This window comes from Phacochoerus africanus, chromosome 1 (genome assembly GCF_016906955.1).
Source record: "Phacochoerus africanus isolate WHEZ1 chromosome 1, ROS_Pafr_v1, whole genome shotgun sequence".
In the NCBI taxonomy this organism is placed as follows: Eukaryota; Metazoa; Chordata; class Mammalia; order Artiodactyla; family Suidae; genus Phacochoerus; species Phacochoerus africanus.
In genome coordinates, this window is record NC_062544.1 from 150,929,791 (window position 1) to 150,953,068 (window position 23,278).

The window sequence follows — 23,278 nt, forward strand, 5'->3', positions numbered from 1 at the left end:
TGGAGAAGCTGAAGTATCCCTGCCCCGGTGGGGAGGGTGACTCCCCCAACTCCCGCAGGCCCCCTGCACTTGGCCTGCACTTCCTCTGGGGATAAGCACCCCAGGGCTGTGGGACCCCGACATGCACCCACCTCCTGCACCTGCTCCTGCAGCGAGCTTGCCAGGGCCCAGCTGAGATGCCCTCTCTCCTGCGCTGGCACAGCGTGCACCCCATACACGCTCGGGAAGAGCAAGGAGAGGAGGCTGCAGGGCACCTGTCACCAGCCAGCTCGAGGGCGGCCCAGGTGGGACCCAGCACATTGCAGGTGCCCAGCCAGTGTGTACTTGTTCACCTCCTGCCATGCTTTAGAGCAGTGCCACCTAAGAGAAGGTTCTGCACTGCCCAGGGTGGCAGCCACTGGCCATACCCAGCTACTGAGCCTTAAAATGCCATTAGTGCAACTAAGGAACTACATCATTTTATTTTTCTTCAGCGTGAATGGCCACCACGTGGCAAGCAGCTATTATATGGGACAGAGCAACTCCAAGGTCTGCCCGGGACCTGGCACTCCCACAGACTCAGACCCTGTTTTGAGGACAGGCCATTGCTTAGGCTGACTGCTCTCAAGAACCGCAGGTCCAGGCCTAAAACTGGACCTCTTCAGCCCGCTCTCTCTAAAATGCTTGCGAAGCTCTCAACCCCAGGACTTGGCACTGAGCCTGGCCTTCTCCCCATCCCTGTTTGAACATCTGAAAGCCCCATCCTCCTGCAGCCCCAAGAGGCCTGCCACCACCACCTGCATGGGCTGAGGGTCTACTGTGTGCCAGCTGTGAATGCGCAGGCCTGCAACAGAGAAGAGGCAGCGGTCATGGTCTCTGACTTGCAGATGAAGGGAAAGTTCAGCGAGGGCCAGTGGCTTCCCCAGCTCATCTAGAAAAATGTGGCCCCACTGGATTGCAAATCCCACCCTCCCCTTGTTGCTGCTGAGAAATTTCTTTTTTGTTGTTGTTGTTGCTATTTCTTGGGCCGCTCCCGCGGCATATGGAGGTTCCCAGGCTAGGGGTTGAATCAGAGCTGTAGCCACAGGCCTACGCCAGAGCCACAGCAACGCGGGATCCGAGTCGCGTCTGCAACCTACACCACAGCTCACGGCAACGCCGGATCGTTAACCCACTGAGCAAGGGCAGGGACCGAACCCGCAACCTCATGGTTCCTAGTCGGATTCGTTAACCACTGCGCCACGACGGGAACTCCTGAGAAATTTCTTGAGCAAAGGAGCCCAGCACCTTGGAGGCCAGAAAGAGACAAGGTTAGGGCCACCTGAGGCCAGAGGAGCAGCCCCACCCGCCCCCAACTCCCAACATGCTTTCCCCAGCCTGGAGCTGGTGTCCCACCCGGAGCTGGTCAGGGGGGTTCCTGCGATGGGCCGAGGGCAGGGCAGCCCCTCGACGTGCCAGGCCCGGTTTCATCCAGGACAGGAACAAAGGGCTTTCACGGGGTGTAATCCAGGCCGAAGGGAGAAGAATGGTCAGGTGTATCGAGAGGAGGGTTCACATGGAGGGGAAGAGGCAGCCGTGCGGGCCGGGCTGGCACAGGGGCCCAGGTTCCGGCCACTCCCCGGGCGGCAGACGGTCGCTGGCAGCTGGTGAAGGCCCCGTTTGTGCGCTGTGTCCACGGGGAGGGCCGGCCTTTTAGGGGTGAGATCGTGTGGCCCGATAGCTCGCCAGGGCCTCTCCCTGGGGGGGGCCGGCCCCCCGTGAGGACTGTCGGCCATTGTTAGCCGCCCTCGTGTGAAGGAAAACGGGACACAAGTGGTCAGCTGATACCTGTGCGATCCAGCCCCGGCTCCCCTGGCTGCGGCTCTGGTTACACGGCCGGGACAGGGGAGGCGGCGCCTGCCCTGGGAAGGGCCTGTGATGCTGCTGGCCCGGGGGAAGGCCCGGCACATCCACGCAGCGGGATGGACTGGCCCTCCAGAAGGGAAGGGGGAGATCTCTGAGGCTGGGGTGGGGGGTGCCACTTCGAAGGTTTCCCCAGCCCTCCCGGGGGCGCAGAGACCCCTCTCTCTGAGAGGGGAAGACAGGAACACACCCTCCAGGGCTGCCTGACCACGTCCATCCAACCGTCCACATCCACGTGACAGAGGAAGTACAGGAGCATGTGGGAAATGAGACTGTGTGTGGGGAATGGAAGAGGCCCCATGGTAGTGTTTGCCAGCTTCCTAAATGTGAATGCGGGTGGGTACCTGCTGTAGCCCACCACGACCCCTGGCACCTAGCTCCTAACCAGTACTCGTGTGCATTCATGCCACTTGGGAGTGGCAGTCACAGCCCAGCTGGTAAGTGATTCAGTGCTAACAGTGTGCTAAATGCTCATGTGATGGGTGTTCTGTTAACTATCACCCCATTTTACAGGCAAGGCACAGAGAGGCTGAGTAATTTGGCCGAGGTACACAGCTGTGACATGACAAAAATGGAATCTGAGTCCAGGCCATCTGACTCCAGAGTCCATGCTAATGACCACTACTGTACCCTCCCCACCCGCCAGAGTCCAGTTAAATAGCGCCATTTCCTGTGCACTAGCAATGGGCTGGCCAGGCCGCTAGGTGAATTCTCTCACTTAACCAATCTGTTCAACCAGGTGTGGCTCCTATTATCACTCCCATTTTACAGAAACCAAGACTCAACTATGGGAAGTGACATGCCTTGTGCATCAGGAAGGGTCCTGGCAGGAAAGCAGCAACAAGTGGGCCATTAATACAGGACAGATACAGAGGCTTGGGCAGTCGCCAGGAAAATCAGCAAGGGGTGGTGAAGCACCAGGGGCGGCGGGGGGGGGGGGGCGGGGACGGCAGCGAGGAGTTGTTCCCTCCAAGTCCTCAGGTGCAGAAAAGCTATTCCTGGGACCTGCTAAGGGCGGTGGCTTCAGAGGAGCCATGGGCATCGGTGGACCCAGCCACAGCCACCCGCCGCCCTGCAGATGAGCCCCACTCCCCCTCCAAACCCCTTTCAGGCCAACGGAGGCCACCAGCCGGGAGGACATAGATGCAGCCCCAGGGTCGGCCCCCAGGGCACAGGGCAGGGCCACGAGTGTGTCCGGAGGGGCTGATGGAGCCCAGCTGTCTCCCTGGGCTGGTGAAGGCCAGAGTCTGGGCTCCCACAGAAAGCACGTACCTGCCCGCATGCATGCTTCCTGTCAGTCCCCCAGCTCGCCACACCACTGGGACCAGGCCCAGCGTTTAGTCCTGACACTGGGCACAGAGATGATACAAAGTCCCCAGGATACTGTGCCCCCATCTAGCAAGCGTATTTGTCCATTTACTGAAGGCCTCTTCGGGGCAAGGGAGCTGGATGAACCAGGCCAGATGCTGCTGGACACGGAATGAAGCTGATAAGCCATGGAGGTTGCAGAAAGCACAGCATCCTCCATCTCTGTCAAGCCGGCACACTAGGTATTTAACTGGTATATGCGGGTGCAGTCTGGACACTTACATGACATTTTTGGTGGTTTTTACTCATTAAAGATGCCCTGACAACATTTTATACACGTACAAACATATATATATATATATATATATATATATATATATATATATATATATATATATATATATGTTCCTTTGGGAAAGCCATTCCCTCCTCCGAGTGTCCTCCCCCCATCAGATAAGACTAATGGTATGTAAGTCATGTTGCCAGGTTTGGTCTGGAAGAAACAAGTCCCCATGCCCTGTCCACAGCAGCTGCAACCTCCATCACCACCCTCCGTCACACGTGTTAGCTGAATGCTATTTCCAGTAGAAATCTAATGCAAGCCATAGAGTTTGTCTTAAATCTTCTAAAAAGTAAAATGAAAACTATGAAGGTAACTCTAACAGTGTGTCTTATTTAACCTAATATATCCCAAACATTATTTCAAAACACGGTACCAGCCACATTTTAAGCGCTCGGCAGCCACATGTGGCCCGTGGCTATTGCACTGGGCAGCACAGATGCATGAACGCATATGAACATGAATGGATGAATGAATGGGGGTTTGCTTCAGGCTGGGACAATCAAGAGACTTCCTGCAGGAGGAAGTATGATGCTGGGTATGCAGGGGTGAGCTGATTTGGACACGTGGGGGTGGGCAGGGTCACCCAGGCTCATGACCTTCCTATTCTACAAAGGAAGATACTGAGGCCCTGGGAATTTGAGAGAAGGAGGCCTGGGCATGAGGTGCAGAGAGAAGACACAGTATTTAGACAGTGAGTGGGGAATGGGTGTGATCCCTAATGCCAAGCGCAAGGTGGTTGAGAAGGAGGTGGGGGAGGAGGGGGGAAGAGTGTGAAGGAGAGGGAGGGCAAGGGGAAGGGGAGGGAGGGAAGTGGAGAAAAGAGGTGCAGAACCCTGAAGGGAAGTCATCTATGGCTTTAAAAGATCCGGCTGCATCCTGCTGCTGCTTAAGATGCTCAGCCTGCTGTCGCCTTGGTAACAGGAGAAAAATCACAGAGCAATTTGTAATCAGTGGTGGTTCCTGCTGCTTCCTGGGAACATTGTTCCCTGTAGGAGGCCACGTCTCTGAACAGGAGGGGCCCTGCAGATCCCAGAGTCCAGCCCCCCCCCTCCCCGGCCCCCACCACAATACTGGAGATCATTTGCATCACCCTCCACATGAAGCTGGCCATTCAGAGCTCCCAGAACTCCCTGGGCAGGGAGCTCCCTCCTTGCTGCCCCAACCCTGCTGAGCCTGCTTGGGAGGAAGCTTTCCCTCACACCAAGCTGGAGCCTGACTCTGTGCTCTAGGCCCACAGCCCCACCTCCTCCCCCTGCCTGGCAGCCTGCAGAAGTTCCAGCTGGACCTCAGCATCTCCCTAGCCCCGCTAACCAAATGGTATCTGCAGACTCCTCCCATACCTGGCTGGCTCCTCTCAACTTGCCCCAGACACAGGGTCCAGAAGGGGTCTGAGCAACATAAGGCACAAAGGACACCTCCCTCAGTCTAGGTATGGACTTTGCTTAATGGGACCTGAGTTCAGGTTCAGGGAGCCCACCTTCCCTGCTCTCTCCGTGTCTGTTTCCAGGTGATCCCACCCATTGCTCTGAGACATCCACCCCAGTGGGACCAGGCATCCCCCTGCCTGCATGTCCTGTCCATCTGAAGGTCCCAGAGGCAATTGACGAGGCCAGTGTGGAACTCCTGATGGAGCCCCTGAACTTCCTGCTGAGACCATAAACTTCACCTTGTTCCTCCCTTTCTCTCCACCTCGCAGTCTGATGCTGGCACCTGCCATTCCCCCCTAACTAGATCTGGCATCCATTTACTTCTCCTCTCCAGCCTGCCACTGCCCCCTAGACCCACCACCATCATCTCTTGTCTGGGTGGCTATAGAAGCCTCCCAGCATGTCTCTCAGCTTCTCTTACCTCCTACAAATGTTCTCAGCCGAGCAAACCATCATCACTTACTTAAATAGCCCATGCTCCCCACCCCAGACTCTGCACCTCGGCCTCACTGTCTCTGGCATCAATTCCTGGCCCTCCTCCTCACCCTGCTCCCCAGGCCCACAGGCACTTTCTGTTCCTGGGCATTCCCACTTGGGCCCCTGGCACATGTGGTCTCTCTGCCCAGATCGCCCTTCTCCCAATGCCACTGTCCAGCCTCAGCTCCGGTCTCCCCTTGGAGGCCCTCCTTGAGCCTCAGTCCCCTGGCCCCTGTTCCCCGCTGCCCCCCACCAAATGACTTTCTCATAGCACTGTTCTCAGTTCCATCACTGGTGCAGGTTTTCACTGGCATTTGTTCCTTTGTCCCCACCTGGTAACAGGGTCCCCACTGGGCTGGGAGCTCCTGGGGACAGGGACTGATCTACAACACATGATGCTGAGTACATAGCAAGAGCTCAGCGGATGCTCCAGGAATGAATGTGTATCCCCTAAGAGCCCACTGTGCACTACAGGCAGGTGACAGATCATAAGCTTCGGGACCTACAGACATGGTCACATCCTCCCTGGGCCACTCAGCCATGCTATGGCCCTGAGCAGGCCAGTCCAGGACCCCAGGATCACTCTGCAGCTTCCCCCTACCCCAAGGCCTTTCCGCCAGACAGAAAGGCCTTTTCACCTCCATTTGGGCACCAGTAAAGCCCACGCAGCTTCCGCATTCACTGGAGGCAACTCCAGGGTCCAGCCACAGAATCTCAGGGGCAGGGGGGCAGAGGTCTATCCTTCTCTGGGCCATCCCATGGCTGTCAGGAGCCCCTAGCCTAAATCTGGGCTCCAGGATTCAAGATGCCCTAGTGTCAAGGCTCAGGTAAGCATGTCCAGAAGGGACAAGGCTCTAACAGTTTTTCTCACATTGTCCCCAACTGCTCTGGGACCACATGCAGAAATCATTCTCCGTGTTACAGGTGAGGAAACTGAGGTTCAGCAAGAAGTCATTTGGTTAGCAGCACACAGCACATAAGGGTGGGAAGAAGTGGGACCAGCATCCTAGGGCAGGCAGGCCCCACCCAAGGCCAGGGAGAAGGCAGACCCCACAGCACTGGAGCAGGCAGGGGGAGGGCACGCAGCTCGGGCTGCTGGGAGGGTCCCCAGCACCTCTGGACCAGGAAGAAGGGCCTGAAACTCTGGAGGTCTCCCCCTCTGCACCCTGGGACAAGCCCCTTCCTTCCTCCAGGCCTCAGTCTCCAATTCTGGAAAATGGAGCTGCCAAGCCAGCACGTGGGGGTAGGGGTGGGGTGCAGCTAGAGGGAGGCTTAGAGGAGGCCAGGCATGGGGAGAAGTCAGGCTGCCCCTGCCCCCATTGCCTCCTCCCTAGTCACTGCCTCTCGTGGCTGCATAACTCACTCTGTGGTCCATTACCGCCTGTCCCAACTCCGGCCCTGGAAGTTGTCCAGTAGTAAATGGAAAGGAGCTGGGCATGGGCAGAGCAGCCTGGCCTGTGGTTTGAGGACAGGAGCCTCCTCTGATCAATTGGGTCTGGCGAGCCTGGTGTGGGAAGAGAGATGGCACCATGTCCACACCGGCTCCCTTTGACCTTCCACCCCTGCCTGGGAACTGCCCAGGTTGACCTCCCTCCCCTGGATCCAGAGACCCCGACCTAGCCATAGAAACTGGGTGGAGAGGGTGAGTGACTCCCCTCTAGTTACTCATCACACAGAGGCCACCACCATTCCTGATCACGGGCCTTCCCAGCTACCCCTCCTTGAATCCCTCGCCCCAGGAGGAACACTTTCATTTGTGAGTGAAGAAGCTTCAGGGAGGACTCTCCAGCTAAGCTTCTCTAAGAGGCAGATCCAAGTGCAGCCACCCCCTTGGGTCTTTGTGTGCATGGGACTGTTTCCACATCTGCAAAATGGGTTCAGCAAGGGGAGCTTTAGCAAAGGAAAACTGTTTGGGGACTGTTGCCTGGCTTAGGTGAAGTCCAACCAGCTCACCCTAGATCTGCTCTACCCTGGCGCCCCCACCCCAGCGCCCAGAGGGGTGGCACAGAAGCTGCATGGACTCTGCTGTGCCTGGAGAGTGGAGGGACCGCCCTGGCCAGGGTCTACGGGAAAGCCCTCTGGCAGGGGTGGCAGTTGCAGAATGATCCAGGGGTGCCAGAGCAGCCGTGGCAGGTGCCTGAACCTGAGGTGTCATGAACCAGCCCCACCCCCTCAGGATCACCTGTTCCCCTTCATCACCGGGCTATGACTGGTCCTCCAGGAGGCCACTGATCTCCAGAGGCAGGGTGGCCTGCCCAGGGTCTGATGTGCAGTGAGGGTTCAACACCCATCAGATATCAAAGACTCAGTACGAGAAAACGTCATGCAAAATGTCTCCGTAGTAGTAGTTTTAGTAGATTACTAAATGCTATGTCGGGTAGAGCTCCATAAACTATACTATTAACATTCATTTCACCTGTTTCCTTGTCCGTCCTTTTAACTTGGCTACACCAAAGTCTGAAGGGACCTGTGGCCTGTGCCCCATTTCTGCTGGACAGCGCTGCTCCCACCTGGCACCCCGCAGTCCAGAGCCCTCCAGCCAGGCCTCCCATGCTCCTCAATGCCTGGTGACTTGGCTTGCAGTGTCACCTCCACAAGCTGGAGGCACAAAAGCTCTGTTCCCAGGTCACCGAGAGACTCGGGAGAGGCCCTGCGTGTCAGGAGCACATGGGGAACACTTAGAAACGCTGGCTATAGGGTAGGGATCGTTAGTGCTGTCACCGAGGCCCAGAAAGGAAAGCACCTATCCTGGTGTCACAGAGCGGGGTGATGGGACCAGCAGCCTCTCCAGGAGGAGGACGGGGAGCCCCTCCACCCACACCCGCATGTCCAGGCCTCGTGGCAGGAGGAGGGAGGGAGCAGCTGGGGGACCCTTTGAATTGCTCAGGTCCGAGTGTCTGACACAATGGAAGTACTGACCAGGCCAAGGCCGGGTGGCCCAAGGCGGGCCGGCCCCTGTCTGCTTAGCATACCAGGCGGAGGCCCCCGCCCCTTCCCGGAGAGGGTTCCAGGAGCAACCATAATGTCCTGATTGTCGGACAATGCTATGATGGAGGGCCCTGTCACATTTTTGTCCCCGTTACTGGGGTCCCCATTCACGGCCACTGTCACCGCGCTCGGAACAAGCCAGGCCTGGCAGCCTCCTTTGCATTAAAATGGGATGAGAAATAAGCCTTCTCCGCTGTTCAGCTGGGCAGAAAACGGGATTAGGCCAAGGGACAGGACTGAAGGCCCCTGACTGGGGGGCCGCCCAGCAAAGGCGGTGTTGGGGGCTGACCGCCCCCACCACCCCAGGCAGGGCCTCAGGCACCAAGCCCCTCTCCCTGGGCCTTGGTTTCCCTGGATCCAAAATATGGAGAAAGAAGATGCTTCCTGACTAAAGAAACACCTTCAGACATGGTTCCCAGCTGAGAATCTGCACATTCACAAAAAACAGTCCGTATTAAAGTGGACAAAGCAGAGTCAGGTGGTGGTGATGGGGACGACAGTGTCAGATGCGCCTGTCTGTCTGTCCCTCTTCTCACCCTGGGCGTTTCTCATCAGAACCTTGGAGGAAGCCCCAGGGATCGGGCTATTTCTAAAGCAGTGTAAATGAGTGCTCAGCAGCTCAAAGACTGTGAAGCAGCAAAGGACTGAAGGCAAAGGGCGGGGGGAGGGCAGTCAGGAGAGCTCACCGCTGGCCGCGGCTTCACCACCAGCAGATGTACGTGCCGAGGTGTGTGTCCAGAGACGCTTGTGCAGCCTGGCTTGGGGGAGCCAAAATCAGAAGCAGCCCACTGTCTATAAACCAGAAGTCCCGCTAAATAAATCATGAGGCATCCGTACCTTGGAACCCCATGCACTGCTAAAATGAATGGGGTGGTCTGAGAAATCTGAAATTGAAGAATGCTCAAGAAATATTAGCAAGTGAAAAAGAAGATGCAGACAAGTGTGTTTAGAGGGTCCATTTGAAGAGAAATATATACTGTGTCGAGGCACAGAAAAAGTTTGCAGTGAAGTAGAAGAAACTATGAACACTGGCTGCCTCCAGAGAATTCAAGATGTTGAGAAGGGAAATTTTACTTTTACCCTATGTAATTCGTTACTGTTAGATATATTTTTTCCTTATGAATATATGTTTCCTTTTTTATTTTATTTATTTATTTATTTATTTTGTCTTTTCTAGGGCCGCACCTGCAGCATATGGAGGTTCCCAGGCTAGGGGTCTAATCGGAGCTGTTGCCACCAGCTCACACCAGAGCCACAGCAATGCCTCTGTGACCTTCACCACAGCTCATAGCAACACCAGATCCTTAACCCACTGAGCAAGGCCAGGGATCAAACCTGCAACCTCATGGTTCCTAGTCGGATTTGTTAACCACTTTGCCAAGACAGGAACTCCCTGTTTCCTTTTTTAAAAAGTTAATTAAAAAGCATCTACCTGTGGAGTTCCCATTGTGGCTCAGCAGTAACGAACCCGCCTAGTATCCATGAGGATCTGAGTTCAATTCTTGGCCCCAGTCAGTGGGTTAAGGATACATCATTGCCGTTAGCTGTGGTGTTGGTCGCAGATGTGGATCGGATCTGGCATTGCTGTGACTGTGGCATAGGCTGGCAGCTACAGCCCTGATTCGAATCCTAGCCTGGGAACTTCCATATGCCACAGGTTCAGCTCTAAAAAGACAGGAAAAAAAAAAGCATCTACCCTGGCACCAAAGCCTCTGAGGGGTCTCCTTGTTTGCTAACTTCAATATGATCAGTTCAACTGACATTTAGCAAGTTCTTCTGGGTGCCATGACCAGGGTGGTTATCAGCCACCAAAAACCCCTACACATGCCCACTCAGAGACAGAGACAAGCCAATGCCTTCCTGAACTGGATGCCACCAGAGCAGCCAGCACCCAGCAGATGGAACCCAGAGGAGGAGGGGAGCAGCCAAGCCTGGACAGAAGAGGAGAGACCAGCTGGATTTTGAAGGATGAGTAAGAGTTCTCCAGAAATCTCAGCAAGGGAAAGTTTTCAAGGAGAGGGAGAGGAGCCTGGTGGGCCTGTGTAGGAACCTGGGTTATCCTCCACGTCACTCCCAGTCCCCAGCACACAGTAGGTACCCACAGCTAGCACTTCCTGAGTTCTTCCTGTGTGCCGGGCACTATTTTAAGCCCTTCCTATTCATGAACTCCCTCCATAAACTCTCTTAGCTAGTAACGTTCTTTGCATTCATCCCCATTTTACAGACAGAGAAATGAGGGCATGAAAGGGTATGGAAGTTGGGAGAGCTCACAGGTGCCAGGCCCGGGCTGAGAACCTGCATGGTTGGCACCAGAGCCCACTCTCTGCAGCTGGAGGCTATGCTGGCCGACCCCGCAAGCTGGGCGTTTTATACATGTGCACCATCTCTCATACATGGAGAGACTCCGAGAGACCCCCTTCCTTGACCAAGGCTTCGTAGCCGGCAAGGGGCAGAGTGAAGATTTCAGCCACTGGGTTCCAGCTCCGAGGCCCCTGTGCCTCTCACCAGGGGCACAGCATCTGGAAAGGTGTCAACAGGGCTCTGGTGGAGGTAAAGGTGCAAATGAAGGTGAGAGATGGTCGGGAGTGAAGTGGGATGTGGTAACAAGAGAGTCGGTGCCCGTGCAAGGCTCTCAGGTCCATTCTTTCACAGTGCTGTGCAGCCCAAATAAAACACATCTGGGTCACAAGTTTCCAGCCTCTAATTGGTCCACCCCCTGCTGGTACAGAGGAAGCAACCCAGCCCAGCCCCTGTCTCTGGGCCCCCATCGGCTCCAGCCAACCAGCAGGCCAAGCTTCTTCCATCACCTTCAAACCCTTCTGACTCTGCCTGGCTCTGACCTGAGTCCATCTTGCTGCAGTTTAAACTGGGGGCCCTCCTCATGGCCGGGGGAGGGGGTAAAACTTCATGGCAGCTGCCATTTGCAGCGCAGCTCCATGCCGTTCACTTCACTGTGGCATTATGGGCCAGGTGGAGGGCGTCCCCGGTGCCCTGCCCTTGTCTGCGCCCCAGAGACGCGGGCTGGGCGCTCCCCGTTAGATTAAATGGCATTTACAGCAGCTGTAAGCACGTTTGAGTTGATTACCCTATAATTTGTATGCAGTTGCAGGTCATTACCAAAATTACAATTAAACACCAGCACCCTGTAATTAGATGTTTTTATGAATTAGGTCCTGAGGTATTAATGTCAGATTTCCAAGTTCTGCTCCTCCCCCAACTCTGATACCCTTCTCTGTCAGTCAGGGGCCCAAGGGCTGGCTCATGGCTCTTCTGAGGTCCCAGGTGGCTTCGGCCAAAGGCTCTGCCACCTCCTGGATGGTGGTCCCCCGTGCCTGCCTCCATCACCCCCACAAGGATGTCAGCTCCTTGAGGACAGAGCCAGCCTCACACATCCCTACTCTAGGCACATAGCGTGTGTTCATTCCGTAAAGCATTTATTGAGAACCTTCTAGGTACAAAGCACTCCAGATGCTGAGGTCACAGCAGTGGATGTATTAAACAAAAAAATCCACGAAAAACCAAAAACCCTGTCCTGGAGGAACTGACAGTCAAGTGTAACCATCAAAACAAGAGCTGCACTTGGGTACCTGGTGTAAGAGGCACGATAAAGGCTGGAGAGACACAGTGAAGCTGGAAGAATGGTGCAAAGGCATCCTGCGGAGGGAGTGAGGCGTGTCCAGTGCAGAGCCCAGAGGAGGGCCCCCTGAGAAACCGCAGGTCTTTGGAAATGAGGCGGTAAGCCAGGGGAACGCTTGGGGGACCAGCCTCCAGAAGAGAAAACAGCACACCAACACCCAGGGCTGGGGTGAACCAGGCAAGGCCAAGGAGCAGCAACCCAGGGCTGCGTAAAGGGCAGGAGGCTGGAGAGAACAGATCAGATCACAGGGCCCCTCAGGCCGGGGAGACCTGGAAGGTGTTTGAAAGAATGGCCGAAGGGATGAGCAGAGGACTGAAGAGCCATCGAAAAGCAGCTGACCTCAGCATGGTGCAGAGGAGCTTTGGAATATTTCTTTTCTTTCTTTCTTATCCTAAGCTCTCAGGCCCCGAGTGTCTGCCCTGCCAGGAAGCCAGCTGAACTCTGTGTAAAAGTCATCCCAGATGCCACAGAGAAGTCACCACCATCCCGTGGGGCACTGAAAGGGTGCTTAAGCGTCTCCACCGAGCCTGTCGCTGCATGACCCACCTGCACGGCTCCGCCCCAACCTTCACCCGCAAGAGACGGAGCACTGCCGGCGGGCACTGCCGGCCTTCCCTCCCCACACTCCAGCCCCAGAACTGGCCTGGCTTCCTGGGCAACAGATGGGCAGGGCGAGATCAGAGGCCCAACTGAGTCCCCAGAGACCCCAGCCTGCCTCCCCAAACCCCTGGAGCCGCTGGCTCAAACCTGGCACAGGTGGGGGCTACCAGACCCCACCAGAAAACACTCCATCTTCTGCTCCCTGCTGGTCCCCTTTCTGGTTGGTCCAGTCCCTGTCACTGGGTTGAGCAGGTTGGCAGCCTGGGACCCCTAAAGCAGAGGTTTCTAGGGTGCTGATGGCAGACACACAGAGCAGGCACCTGGACGCAGGTCCACCTCTAGGTCCCCCGCCCGTGTCCTGTGGTTCACAGACACTAGAGCAGCCCAGATCACCAGTGCCATTCTTCCATCAGGAAGGCAGCCACGAGGCCAGGAGCCATGATCACATGGGAGCCAAGGGGACATGGGACAGTGAGGGGAAGAAGGAGGGCAAGGACACTGGTGAACCACTCAGCTGGCTGCAGAAATAAAGACTGGAGGGTTTATGCACATCTTTTTTTGCTCTATATGAATATACTTATATATATTAACCCCCTGCATTTCTGTTTCCCCCTCTCATCACAGACATCCATGGGTTCAGCTGGAAGAGACCTGGTGGGATGCCACGGCTGCTCTTGGCAGGAGAATGGGCAGGTTGCCTCCAGCTGGTGGGAGGGCAGGTGTAAGCACAGAGGGGTCACGTCTTTCCTCAGAAGGAAAAACGGTCACACACGTCTGGGGAAGCCAATGGGACAAAACACAGCAGTTGTTCAGTCTAACACACCATGTGGCCTGGGAGCAGCGTTCCCCAGGGGCCACTCCCTGTCCAGTTCCAGGGAGTGGTAGCCCTGTGTGGGTGGGGGCAGAGTGGCAATGGCTCGGCGTGGCCCGGGCTACCATGGTGGCATCCACAGACATCTGCACCATGTGACCCTAACTCATGTGTGGCTTCCTCTTTGGAGCCAGACTGGAGGCTTTTCCCATATGGAGATTTCTCTGCCAGCCGAGGTGTGAGAAATGCCCCTGCAGGGACACTGAGGGGACAGGGCAGGGATCTCAACCACAGGTGGGGCCTGATAAAGTGGCAGAATCCAGAGCCTCCCCTCAATGCTACTAAACTGGCTAAAGTTTCTTGGTGCCAAGAAAAGTGCAGTTTGAGCAAGCCCTGACCCTGCAAGCAACCAGACGTGGAGGAAGCCGTGTTGGAGCAGAGACGGAGGACTCTGGCCTTAATTCCTAAAAGTTCTCCAGGTACTGAATCTAAGAGAGACTGAGCAGATGAACAGTGCTGGCCGTTATAATGACTCTGTGAAAATAATAAAATAAATCAGAGCAAAACTGCACAGTGCCAAGATCCTACCTGATCTAAAGCAGCAAAGGTGGTTTACAGAACCCTGCAGGGCATGCAGTTGATTCTAGGTGGGCCAAGGGAAAAACAGTCTCCATTTAAATAGCTATAGCACATCAAAACGGTGGAAATGATTTCTCTTATGGTTAGACTAAACCAAGCAGTGAGTTTTAAAAGAGCATTCATTTAGATGAAAACACACAACACAGAGGGGCAGCATAAAAGACACCTAGGATCCCCCAATAAGATGCACTGAAAAGTGGGTCTGTGGCATCTTTGCCAAAAACACATCCCTCCTTCTGATCCTCAGAAAACACTAGATTCACAATGAAGGTCATTCAACAAAATAACCCCTGGCACCCTCTCAAAGCATAAGAACAAACATAAATGACAAAAGACAAAAAAGCAGACCCACATTGGTAGAGACAATGGAGACACGTGAAAAAACCCTGCATTAAGGCATCTGAACATTCCAGAGTTTGAATGGGTCTTGCAAACCAAGACACTTGGAAGTTGTAAAGATTCTAAACATTTTCCCTTCCCCCTAAACACCCGAAGGGACGTTGCCTCAGCCCTGCAGGGAGAGGAGGTGGCAAGCTGCGGCCAGACAGATATCCAGGTACCAGAGACCATTGCTGGTGGCCGACATACTGGCGCCCTTCAGTATGGACACCCGGGCCCTCTGGGCCCCTCCTGTGCAGACCTGGAGCTGCAGCTGGCACACCCATCCCCTTGCACGGCCCTCCATGACTTTGCCCAGCTGCCCTCTGGCCCCACTCAGCCTTTCCCTCGCAGGTGAAATACCACTTTCTCGGGGATCCTGTGCTCAACCCAGGCTGAGGCCACACTCGCCTCTGCAATCCCACAGCCCCTCTCTGACCACCTCTGCCCTTGTCTCACATCCCTGGAATTCTCAAGACCCCCCTCACGTCCACCCATGTGTCCCTAGGTCCCTTGGGCCCCTGCCCCCACCCCAGAAGGTGAGAATCTCCTGGCCAGGCTGGCCAGCTCCTCCACTTCCACCACATCTCGTGGGGCCATGGTAAAGGCAGTGGTCTCTCCAGGGCACAGTTCACTCAACCGTGTTGTCCTGCTCAGGTGGGAATCAGCCGAGATGGCAGCTTCACCAGTATTTCTCGGCCCGGTGGGGCTCACAGCACAACCTCCAGGAGCCCATCGGAACCTCCAGGCTGAATGGGGACCTCATGGGACAGACAGTGAAATGCAGAGGGACAAAGATAGTCAAGGCAGCCCCCTAGCCCCACCCCAAGTTCAGATGCTCAGGAACAAAGCCCAGGGCATCGCCAGACATGGAGCAAGCTCTTGGTTTACCCATAGATCCAGCCAGGTGTGCTGGGCTACAGCCATGGGAACAGATATAGTCTGTGCTCCTGGGAGGTCCAGGCTGCAGACTGATAGGCCAGTGCACCCGTAACGGGCAGGTGGGTGAGTGCTGGGAAGTGAAGAGGCCAGGGTGAAGGTGGCAGCACATAATTTGCCATTTTCCCACACCACTTCGAAAAAAGTGAAAAGACAAAATTAACATTAATAGTACATTTAATTTAATCCAATAGATCCACAGGATTATCACGGCAACATGTAATCCATACAAAAAATTATTGTGATATTTAAATTTTTTTTAACACTAGGTCTTGGAAATCAGGTGCCTATTTGCCACTCATGACTTTCCTGATCCAGGGTGGTCAGGGAGGCCTCTTGGAAGAGATGACTTCTGAGCAGGAACTTGCAGGAGAAGGAGTAAGACAAGCAGCTAAGGAGGGGAGGGCGTCCAGGCAGCAGGGTCAGCAAGTGCAAAGGCACTGAGGCGGGTCTGAGCCCACAACTGAAGGAGTGAGCGAGAGCAAGGGCCATAGGACCTGAGGCCAGAGAGGCAATGTGGGCACTGGCAGGGCCCTGGCGTTCCCCCTGAGCAGGTGGCACCATGAGGGAGTTGAGCAGGTGGCAGGTCCTATTCAGCCTGGGTTCTAAGGGAGCACTCTACACCAGCGTGTGAGCTCTGGGTGTGAATCCGAGCTCTGCTGGGGCCCCAGTGGTGTGACCTTGAGGACTGTGGCAGCACCTGGTGCCGGGAGGTCCTGACAGTACCTGGTAGGCGGTGGGAGTCCCCTAAAAGCCAGCGTCACCCAAGGCTCTGGGAGGGTGAGTCTCCAGGCAAGACTCACCCCCCAGAGTCCAAGGGTCTAGATTCTTGGCTTCCCAGAGAAAGGCGGGGCACCCCCACTCCAGCCTCCTGCCCCCTCCTCTGGCTCCACATTCTTGGAATTGCTGCAGGTGATAAATGGCTCCCAAACCAGGCTGCCCTCAGGGCTTCTGAATTGTAGCTGCCACTTCCTCTGGGTGGGGCCCCTACCAGGAATCCCCTCCATTCTAGCCTGGGCTTCCTCGACCCCCACCACTATGGGGACAGCCTAGCCTCTGGTGTCAAGCCATGGATGGTGGTCCAGGCCTCCTCCTCCGGGGCCTGGTCACCTCCCCATCCTCTGCATCCGGAACTTCTACCTCACTCACTCCCCAAATATGAGCACCTGCTCTTCTGCTGGCCTTGGGGATACGGAAGCAGATGGGACAGACAGAGGTACCTGCCCCAGGAAGCTGGGTTGCTGGGGTTAGTTAGAGACCCCCCACAATCCTTTATTTTATGGGGTGCCCAGAGCCCCTGACCCCTCTGACCAGATTCCAGAGACGACCTTCTTTCTTGGCCACTTCTGCAACCCAGGACAGCAGCTTACGGAGGGTCCACTGCTTTGGAGGCAAACTCCATATAAGGGACTTAGGCTAGATGCCAGGAGGTGGGGAGGGGGCACTGCAGCTTACTGACCCCCTGGGGAGAGACCCTGGGATAAGAAAGGAAAAGGTAGGGCTTCCCATGGCCTGCAGAGGTTTAAGGAAATACTATGAAACCACACATGACTAGAAAGAAGGGAGAAGGCCTGCCGGCCAGACTCCAGTACATTACGAGCAGCCATCTCCTGGGGAGGGGTGCAGAGTCTAAGAGCCTTTCTTTGTTCTTTGCCTTCTGCTTTTCCCGGACTTTCTATGATATTTATGTGTCTACTGTATGTTCAAGGGTTTAAAAGGAAAAGACAAAAATGTGATGAAGCAATCACAGTATTCAACCCAGCACATCTTAGACCCTCCTGCAGGGGCTGTGTCTCACTGGCAGGGACTCACCAGCCAAGGAAGGGATGGGGGCAACTGTTCACTCTGACCCTCGGCCCTGGAGCCAAGGCAGCCTGGGGACTAGGCGTGTAGAAAGGGAGAAGGGGGCCGGGCAGAGAGAGCAGTGTTGGGGGAGTAAGGAGGTCAGGAAGACCACGTGGATAACGAGTGGCCAGCAGGTGACAAAGGTGGTGGAGGGTGAGGGGGACTTGGGCGTCAGGGGAGCCCGGGCCCTGCATTAGTCCTGTGGGGAGCTATTGATGGTGTGTCAGCAGGAGAAGGCTGTGGTTTGAGAAGAACCATGGGCATCTCCCAGACTCCCCTTTCCTTCTGCTTTATGGCATGGCCCCGTACCTCTCCGTGGAATAAAGGTCCTGAGCTTTCCCTGGAAGGCAGTGGGATTTTATGGTTAAAAGTGGTGTCTGCAGGGAGTGCCCATCGTGGCGCGGTGGAAATGAATCCAACTAGGAACCATGATGTTGCAGGTTCGATCCCTGGCCTTACTCAGTGGGTTTAAGATCCAGTGTTGCCATGAGCTGTGGTGTAGGCCAGCAGCTGTAGCTCCGATTAGACTCCTAGCCTGGGAACCTCCATATGCCACAGGTGGTGTCCGCAGAGCCTGGCAGGTTCAGCCCCCTGGGCTGCCCTCTGTGGCTGGGGGTGGCATCCTCACCCCAGGACTGAGAACATCCACCAAATACCAGCCTCCTGGATGGCATGGGGGAGTCAGAATACATAAAGCATTTAAACCCGGGCTGGCACCCAGGAAGCTCTTGTAAACGCTGGTCCCTGCTACCTTTCCCATCTCTGTCATCTTCCCTGCCTTAATCCTGCATGGCTTCCAGGCATCCTTGGGGACAAAGATGGGCTCAGAGTCAGCAAAGAGCAGCTGTCCTGATGCCCCAAGACACAGCGCACTGCAGTTCACTCTCTCTTCAGTTCTCTTCTCCCTCTCTCTCTCTCTCTCTCTCTCTCTTTCTCTCTCTCTCTCTCTCTCTCTCTCTCTCTCTCTCTCGGAATCCCCATGCCTGCAAGAGCCTGGACAACTCCGGGGAAACCCTGACCCATCTACTTATCTCATTTAACCTCCTCAGCGCCCCCGGGGGTGGTGGGGGTGGCATTTGTTCTCAGTCCCGTTTTACAGAAGAGGACACTGAGGCGCAGAGAGGGGAGGGACCTGCCCTAGATCACACCCTCCAACAGTACCATCCTATCCAGGGGCCCCTGCCGTGCCCTGTTCAGCCTGGCACCACCAGGCACTTGAGATGCACCTTCCAAGGCAGAGGGGACCCAGTGGGAAAGGCGGGCCCCCTACGTGGAAGAGCAGCATCCTGGTTTCCCAGAATGCTCTTGGGTCCTGGGCTCCAGGTGGGGAGGGGTAGAGATGGGGGTACCTCTGGCCTTTCATCTGGCGCTTGAGGCCCTTCCCCCAGCCCCAGTCCTCAGTGGGGGGCCCCACCACCACTCACCTGGAGCCATAAATGAGCTGGTTCTGAGGCCACCTGTTGCCTAGCAGGTATGCCAGGACCCGAGAGAGGGTGGGGTCCCCAAGAAGGAAGCATCACCCACCTTGAGCTGAACGATGCCAAACTTTTGAAGCTCCATAAAAGCTGACAGACCTTCCGTCTGCCAAACCTCACCTGCCTGCCCCTCGGCCACCCCTCCCCCCACCCAGCTGAGGTGTGAATCTGGGAAGCCAGCTGGGGATCCATTAATTTGAGACCGGACCTTCCTGAGTCTTCTCGGTTTTGAGGAAACATTCCAGGGCATCTCAAGGAGATGATATGTCATCCAAAGGTCCACTACATGGCCTGCTTGTGGCCCGGCCAGGCCTCTCCGACTGTAAGGAGGAAGCTGGCATCATGGCAGCTGGCAGCTGTCTCTGCGGTTCTGAGCTGGTGGGTGGTCCCTGGGGAACCCAGCCCAGATGCCAGGCCCAGCCTCCACCTGGGGGCTGAGAGGACTCTGCTCGGTCCGGACAGTCAGGAGGGGCTGGGAGCTGTCTACTGAGTACCTGTTGTACACTGGTTCCAAAGGAAGCGTTACCCTCATTTTGCTGAAATCCAGTCAGGGGTCTCTGGCCTTGAAATCCTAAATCCCCTCAAGCCCAGGATCCCAGCAGCAACTGGGGACAAGTTTTCAGCAGCTGAGGCCCTGCGCAGGGAACCCAAAAGCACCTTTCCTCCCTCTGTGAATCAAACTGAAGTTGCATTTTCTAGAAAAACAGATATGTGATGGGATGGGGACAAGGCCTGCCCTAGCAGAGGGGAGGGGAAAGCCTCCAGGTAACAAGGCTCGATAAGGGACAGCTGCAGGAACTTTCTTTTTTTTTCCTTTTTTTGTCTTCAAAGTGATTTGCAAAACCCAGGCTAATTAATTTTCCCCAGAGCAGCAAGGATGGTCACCTGTCTCAATCGCTGCTGTCCCGCCCCTCCCCCAACACACCTGAAGGGAAGCAGGGCTGATCCGGAATCATGGAGATGGCAGAGCGGATAACTTAGCTGGCAGAGGCCTGGGGGAGGACGGGGGTGGGCCTGGCCCCTGGGAGGCTGCCTGCTGAGGTGCAGGGAGAGAAGCGGAGATTAGAGAACGCAAGAGGGCTGGGAACAGGCAGGCCTCCACCTGCCCCATGAGCCACAGGCTGCCTGGTCTGCCTCCGTGGAGCGTCACTTCCAGATTCACCGAATAACCACTGTGCCAGCACCACCTCTGCGTTATGCTCTGCCTCTGCCCTCAGTCTGGCAGCTGAGACCATTCATTTGCTCACCCATTTGCCAATAAGACCATTAGCTTCTGGTCGGAGCCCTCCTGTCCTTGGATTTGGAACACGGACCACAGGTATAAACGAAACACAGACATTGGACTTATGGAAGGCCTGGTCCACAGAGGGAGAGACCAGGCCAATTGGGTGGTGGGGTGAGTGGTGGGGCAGAAGGAGGCACAAAAAAGCTACAAAAAAAAAAAAGCAGGAGCAGAGGCCTGGAGAACTTCCATACAAGAAGCAACATTTAACTCAAACTGGGCTTTGAAGGATGAGTAGGAGTTTGTCATAAAGAAACAAACTAACAGGGCATTCAGGCAGAGAGAAGAGCATATGCAAAAGCATGGAGCTAGACAGGGCCTGGGGTGTATGGGGAACCATGAGTGAGATTCCAAATGACAAGATCAGAGGGTGATCAGAAGATGGGCATGGTTGTCAACAGTAAGACATTTGACTTGCAAAGCCTCAAGCAGAGCTTTCCAACTTTCACCCCATCCCTCCAGGGTGTGCAGAGGGATGATAAGGTGGACCAGCTACTGGGGGAAATGGAAGGCACTACTGAGATCAGAAGCTACCAGCCTGGGGCTCCAGCCGCTCAGGCTGCTCTACCTGCCTGAGGCCTGGGGGAAGTCATAAGTTAGCACACCTATAACGAGTGACACTCACTAATAAAAAAGTGTTGCCTAAAACATCAGTGTTGGCTGAACAACAGGTTCCAAGGTAAGGACCCTGTCTTGTTCAGGGGTTCAGTGATGTCATTGAGGTCACACATTTTTCTAAGTTCCCACTCTGCCAGGTCTTTGCATGCCATGGTATCTTCCCTCATGGTCACAAAAATGGCTGCCACAGCTCCCAATATAACATCCCCTCCTGATAAGCTCAAGTAAAAAGTAAGGGACCCTATGGCCAAAACTTTATGCATATTTCTAGGAAAATTATTCACAGAAGGCCCTGGCAATCTGTCTCTTAAATACTATTGGCCAAAATGGACCTGTGCTCATCCCTAAACCAATCTCTGGCCCAGTGGAGTGGGACAGCCGAGATCAGCAAAATCCAGTCAGAATTCAGCTTCAGAATTAGGCACAAAACTTTTATAGGAACAAAATCTGGATTTTGTATTTTAAGCCAAGAAGGACAAAATGATATCTGATCGACCCTTAACATTTAAAATATACAGATTTAAGAAAACTTCCTTGTTCTGTCCTAACCCTGATATATTTTTCATATCTGCTCTTAGCTCTGTCATCTTACATTTTAGTATTTTCTCTTTTTTTGTGTTAATAAAAGCTCAAATCTATTTATTTGAGTTATCTTTGCCATGATTTTTAAAATTTTTTCATTATAGTTGATTTACAATGTTCTGTCCATTTCTTTCTTTTCTTTCTTTCTTTCTCTTTTTTTTTGTTTTTTGTTTGTTTGTTTTTGGTCGTTTTAGGGCCACACCCACATGGCATGTGGAGGTTCCCAGTCTAGGGGTTGAATAGGAGCTGTACTGCTGGCCTACACCACAGCCACAACAACATGGGGTCTGAGCCACGTCTATGACCTACATGATAGCTCACAGCAATGCCAGATCCTTAACCCGCTGAGTGAGGCCAGGGATGGAAACTGTGTCCTCATGGATACTAGTCAGGTTCGTTAACCACTGAGCCGCAATGGGAACTCCATGTCTTGTCAATTGCTGCTGTACAGCAAAGTAACCCAGCTACATATCCATATACATTCTTTTTCTAACATTATCTTCCATCATGTTCCATCACAAGTGATCAGATATAGTTCCCTGTGCTCTATAGCAGAATCTCATTGCTTATCCATTCCAAGTGCAATAGTTTATATCTACAAACCTAAACTCCCAGTCCATCCCACTCCCTCCCCTTCTCTCTTGGCAACCACAAGTCTGTTCTCCATGCCCATGAGTTTGTTTCTTTTCTGTAGAAAGTTTCATTTGTGCCTTATATTAGATTCCAGATATAAGAGATATCATATGGTATTTGCCTTTCTCCTTCTGACTTACCTCAGTATGAGAACTTCTAGTTCCATCCATGTTGCTGCAAATGGCATTATTTCATTCTTTTTATGGCTGAGTAGTATTCCATTGTGTATATGTACCACATCTTCTTAATCCAATCATCTGTCATTGGACATTTAGGTTGTTTCCATGTTTCAGCTATTGTGAATAGTGCTGCAGTGAATGAACATAGGGGTGCATGTATCTTTTTCAGTGAATGCTTTGTCTGGATGTATGCCCAGGAGTGGGATTGCTGGATCCTATGGTAGTTCTGTATTTAGTTTTCTGAGGAACCTCCATACTGTTTTCCATAGTGGTTGTACCAATTTACATTCCCACCAAAAGTGCAGGAGGGTTCCCTTTTCTCCACATTGTATTTTCTTTATTGTCTGTTTCCCCACCAAAAAGGACCCATGAGATTAGGAATCTGTCTGGGTTTTACCAACTGCCTGGCCTCTAGAGCAGTTTCTGAACATAGGAGGTGCTCAGTAAGTAGGTACTGAATAGAAGCGAAGGAACCAGAGATTACAGCAGGCACAGAGGACCCGAACACCCTGTGGGAGACGGGAGCACAGAGGGCCTGAGCAGAGCTGGACAGGGCCTACAGCAAAGGTGGGGAAGTTCTCCTCCTGTCAGAAAGCATCAGGGGAGGACTATATGAGCTCGCTTGGGCTTAGAGAGCAGGGAGGCATTGGTGCTGCCGCGCAGGCCCGAGAGGACAGGACCTGAACTCAGCCTCTGACAAACGGAGTGACTTTCTGACCACCTTCCATGTCCCAGCCTCTCAGACACTGACCCCAACACTTTCTCTACCCACATTGCTCCTGCCCTCAGAGCTCCACAGCCAAACCCTCCTCATCCTCAGGCCCCACTCAGGTACCCCTTCCTCCAGGATGCCTTCTCTGCTGTCTTCAGACATCACAGAGCTTGGGCTGCACCTTGCATCTGAGCCTCCTTTCCCAACTCTCCCTGGGCTTTCTGTGCCCACAGCAGGTAGGTGCCCTAACCACGTCTGAGTGAAGGAATCAGAGGCCTAGAGGTGTTCAGACTTCCAGATGGCAGAGGCTGTAGGAGGGCAAGGGATCTCAGATGCACTGCAAGGCCAATCCACAGAAGCTTCTGGGAGCACACAGGGCTAGGTGGGCCTGCAGCCCAGCTTCCTGGAGTGGGAGGAAGAGGGAGGGATGAGAGGTCTGGCGGAGAGCTGCAGGGGAGGGAAGGGGAGAGTTCCTGCCCAGTGAGGACCAGTCCATCTCACCTCACATCAAAAAGCCCCATTTA